General features: G+C 39.2%; 1 non-coding gene across 1 annotated transcript; it reads right to left on the bottom strand.

Annotated features, from left to right (window-relative positions):
- Positions 1 to 1,124: 1,124 nt before the first annotated feature.
- Positions 1,125 to 1,232, bottom strand: LOC148553494 (small nucleolar RNA R71). The gene has a single exon (XR_015892902.1). It is a non-coding gene; the product is annotated as a small nucleolar RNA R71 (small nucleolar RNA).
- Between the last annotated feature and the right edge of the window lie 3,849 nt (positions 1,233 to 5,081).

Raw genomic sequence — 5,081 nt, 5'->3', positions numbered from 1 at the left:
TATCTTGTGATTTCTTGTGAATCAAGTCATTAATTGAGATTTTAAAAATCAAATCTTTTTCAAAATTAGTTTCTAAAATATCTTCTTATCTTATCTTTTTCAAAAATATCTTTTCTAACTTCCTAACTTCTTATCTTTTCAAAATTTGTTTCAACTAACTAACTAACTTTTTGTTTGTTTCTTAACTTTTTCAAAACTACCTAACTAACTCTCTCTCTCTAATTTTCGAAAATATCTTCCCTCTTTTTCAAAATTTCTTTTTTAATTAACTAATTGTTTTTATTTTTATTTTTGATTTCAAAAATTTTCGAAAAAAATATTAAACATTTTTCAAAAACTATTTTCAAAAATCACTAACTCTTTTTCAAAATAATTTTCGAAAATTTTCCCTCCCCCATCTTACTCTATTTATTCATTCATATCCTAACATCTCATCTCACATATCTAGCCTCCTCACAGTTGTGTTTCTTCCATTATATTACATTCTTTGTCTCCCCCTCTTCTTCTACTCACACAGGGATCCCTATACTGTGGTATAAAGGATCTCTATTATTATTATTATTATTTTTCTGTGCCTTCTTCTTTGTCATATGAGCAGGAGCAAGGATAAGAACATTCTTGTGGAAGCAGATCCAGAACCTGAAAGGACTCTGAAGAGAAAATTAAGAGAAGCTAAATTACAACAATCTAGAGAAAACCTTTCAGAAATTTTTGAACAGGAAGAGGAGATGGCAGCTGAAAATAATAATAATGTAAGGAAGATGCTTGGTGACTTTACTGCACCTAATTCCAATTTACATGGAAGAAGCATCTCCATTTCTGCCATTGGAGCAAACAACTTTGAGCTGAAACCTCAATTAGTTTCTCTGATGCAGCAGAACTGCAAGTTTCATGGACTTCCATCTGAAGATCCTTTTCAGTTCTTAACTGAATTCTTGCAGATATGTGATACTGTTAAGACTAATGGAGTAGATCCTGAAGTCTACAGGCTCATGCTTTTCCCTTTTGCTATAAGAGACAGAGCTAGATTGTGGTTGGATTCTCAACCCAAAGACAGCCTGAACTCTTGGGATAAGCTGGTCACGGCTTTCTTAGCCAAGTACTTTCCTCCTCAAAAGCTGAGCAAGCTTAGAGCTGATGTTCAAACCTTCAGACAGAAAGAAGGTGAATCCTTCTATGAAGCTTGGGAAAGATACAAACAGTTGACCAAAAAGTGTCCTTCTGACATGCTTTCAGAATGGACCATCCTGGATATATTCTATGATGGTTTATCTGAGCTATCAAAGATGTCACTGGACACTTCTGCAGGTGGATCCATTCACCTAAAGAAAACGCCTGCAGAAGCTCAAGAACTCATTGACATGGTTGCTAATAACCAGTTCATGTACACTTCTGAAAGGAATCCTGTGAATAATGGGACGCCTATGAAGAAGGGAGTTCTTGAAGTTGATACTCTGAATGCCATATTGGCTCAGAATAAAATATTGACTCAGCAAGTCAATATGATCTCTCAGAGTCTGAATGGAATGCAAGCTGCATCCAACAGTACTCAAGAGGCTTCTTCTGAAGAAGAAGCCTATGATCTTGAGAACCCTGCAATAGCAGAGGTAAATTACTTAGGTGAACCTTATGGAAACACCTATAACTCAACATGGAGAAATCATCCAAATTTCTCATGGAAGGATCAAAAGCCCCAACAAGGCTTTAATAATGGTGGAAGAAACAGGTTTAGCAATAGCAAGCCTTTTCCATCATCAACTCAGCAACAGACAGAGAACTCTGAACAAAATACTTCTAATTTAGCAAACTTAGTCTCTGATCTGTCCAAGGCCACTGTAAGTTTCATGAATGAAACAAGGTCTTCCATTAGAAATTTGGAAGCACAAGTGGGCCAGCTGAGTAAAAGGATCACTGAAATCCCTCCTAGTACTCTCCCAAGCAATACAAAAGAGAATCCAAAAGGAGAGTGCAAGGCCATTGACATAAGCACCATGGCCGAACCTGTGAGGAGAGGAGAGGACGTGAATCCCAAGGGGGAAGACCTCCTGGGACGTCCAGTGATCAATAAGGAGCTTCCCTCTGAGGAACCAAAGGACTCTGAGGCTCATCTAGAGACCATAGAGATTCCATTGAACCTCCTTATGCCCTTCATGAGCTCTGATGAGTATTCCTCTTCTGAAGAGAATGAGGATGTTACTGAAGAGCAAACTGCCAAGTTTCTTGGTGCAATCATGAAGCTGAATGCCAAATTATTTGGCATTGATACATGGGAAGTTGAACCTCCCTTGTTCATCAATGAACTAAGTGATCTGGATCAACTGACATTGCCTCAGAAGAGACAGGATCCTGGAAAGTTCATATTACCTTGTACCATAGGCACCATGATCTTTAAGGCTCTGTGTGACCTTGGTTCAGGGATAAACCTCATGCCCCTTTCTGTAATAGAGAAACTGGGAATCTATGGGGTGCAAGCTGCTAAAATCTCACTAGAGATGGCAGACAGCTCAAGAAAACAGGCTTATGGACAAGTAGAGGACGTGTTAGTAAAGGTTGAAGGCCTTTACATCCCTGCTGATTTCATAGTCCTGGATACTGGAAAGAAAGAGGATGAATCCATCATCCTAGGAAGACCTTTCCTGGCCACAGCAAGAGCTGTGATTGATGTTGACAGAGGTGAAATATTCCTTCAATGGAATGAGAACTCCCTTGTGTTTAAAACTCAAGGATCTCCCTCTGCAACCATGGAGAGGAAGCAGAAAAAGCTTCTCTCCAAGCAGAGTCAACCAGAGCCCCCACAGTCAAACTCTAAGTTTGGTGTTGGGAGGCCACAACCAAACTCTAAGTTTGGTGTTGAACTCCCATATCCAAACTCTAAGTTTGGTGTTAGAGAGTCTCAACAAAGCTCTGCACATCTGTGAGGCTCCATGAGAGCCCACTGTCAAGCTATTGACATTAAAGAAGCCCTTGTTGGGAGGCAACCCAATGTCTATCTAATTCTTATTTTTATTGTTTTTCATGTTTTCTTAGGTTCATGATCATGTGGAGTCACAAAATAAATATAAAAAGTGAAAACGGAGTCAAAAATAGCAGAAGAAAAATCACACCCTGGAGGAGCATCTGTCTGGCGTTCAAACGCCAGAACAGAGCATGGTTCTGGCGCTGAACGCCCAGAATGGGCAGCATCCTGGCGCTGAACGCCCAGAACAAGCATGGTTCTGGCGTTCAACGCCAGAAATGGCAGCAAATGGGCGTTGAACGCCCAAAATGGGCACCAACCTAGCGCTGAACGCCCAGAGTTGTGTGCAAGGGCATTTTGCATGCCTAAATTGGTGCAGGGATGTAAATGCCTTGACACCTCAGGATCTGTGGACACCACAGGATCACCTCAAGATCTGTGGACACCACAGGATCATCTCAGGATCTGTGAATCCCTCACCCACCACACCCTCTCTCTCTCCATTCATGACCATCCCTTCTGTTCTCCATTCACCACTCACATCCATACACAGATCCCTCCATCTCCTCCATATCTTCTTATTCTTCTATTCTTTCTTCTTTTGCTCGAGGGCGAACAACATTCTAAGTTTGGTGTGGTAAAAGCATAGCTTTTTTATTTTTTCCATAACCATTGATGGCACCTAAGGCCAGAGAAACCTCTAGAAAGAGGAAAGGGAAGACAAAAGCTTCCATCAAGGGTCTATAGCTCAGTGGTAGAACATTTGACTGCAAATCAAGAGATCCCTGAGATACCTCAGGGGATTCATTTTTTTCCACACAATTATTGGAAGCAACTAAGGGTGGAACATCAAGAGCACTCCATCATCCTTCATGAAATCAGAGAAGATCTAAAAAGCAATGAAGGAGGAGCAACAAAGGCAAGGAAGAGACATAGAAGAGCTCAAAAACATCATTGAAACGCCATCATCACTAAGGTGGATTCATTCCTTGCTCTTATTTCTTCTGTTTTTTTTTCGTTTTCTATGTTATGTGCTTATCTATGTTTGTGTCTTCATTACATGATCATTAGTAGTTAGTAAACTCTGTCTTAAAGATATGAATGTCCTATGAATCCATCACCTCTCTTAAAAGAAAAATGTTTTAATTCAAAAGAACAAGAAGTACATGAGCTTCGAATTTATCCTTGAACTTAGTTCAATTATATTGATGTGGTGACAATGCTTCTTGTTTTCTGAATGTATGCTTGAACAGTGCATATGCCTTTTGAAGTTGTTGTTTAAGAATGTTAAATATGTTGGCCCTTGAAAGAATGATGACTAGGAGACATGTTATTTGATAATCTGAAAAATCATAAAAATGATTCTTGAAGCAAGAAAAAGCAGCAAAGAACAAAGCTTGCAGAAAAAAAAAAAAGAAAAAAAAAGGGGCGAAAAAAAGAATAAAAAAAAATAGAAAGAAAGAAAAAAAGCAAGCAGAAAAAGCCAATAACCCTTAAAACCAAAAGGCAAGGGCAAATAAAAAGGATCCCAAGGCTTTGAGCATCAGTGGATAGGAGGGCCTAAAGGAATAAAATCCTGGTCTAAGCGGCTAAACCAAGCTGTCCCTAACCATGTGCTTGTGGCGTGTAGGTGTCAAGTGAAAACTTGAAACTGAGCGGTTAAAGTCAAGGTCTAAAGCAAAAGAAGAGTGTGCTTAAGAACCCTGGACACCTCTAATTAGGGACTTTAGCAAAGCTGAGTCACAATCTGAAAAGGTTCACCCAATTATGTGTCTGTGACATTTATGTATCCGGTGGTAATACTGGAAAACAAAGTGCTTAGGGCCATGGCCAAGACTCATAAAGAAGCTGTATTCAAGAATCATCATACTGAACTAGGAGAGTCAATAACACTATTCAAAATCTGAAGTTCCTATAGATGCCAATCATTCTAAACTTCAATGGATAAAGTGAGATGCCAAAACTATTCAAGAGGCAAAAAGCTATAAGTCCCGCTCATATGATTGAAGCTCTGTTTCATTGATAGTTTGGAATTTATAGTATAATCTCTTCTTTTTATCCTATTTGATTTTCAGTTGCTTGGGGACAAGCAACAATTTAAGTTTGGTGTTGTGATGAGCGGATA

This window comes from Arachis ipaensis, chromosome B7 (genome assembly GCF_059453495.1).
Source record: "Arachis ipaensis isolate K30076 ecotype BB chromosome B7, ASM5945349v1, whole genome shotgun sequence".
In the NCBI taxonomy this organism is placed as follows: domain Eukaryota; kingdom Viridiplantae; phylum Streptophyta; class Magnoliopsida; order Fabales; family Fabaceae; genus Arachis; species Arachis ipaensis.
This window is presented reverse-complemented; position numbering and strand designations above follow the sequence as displayed.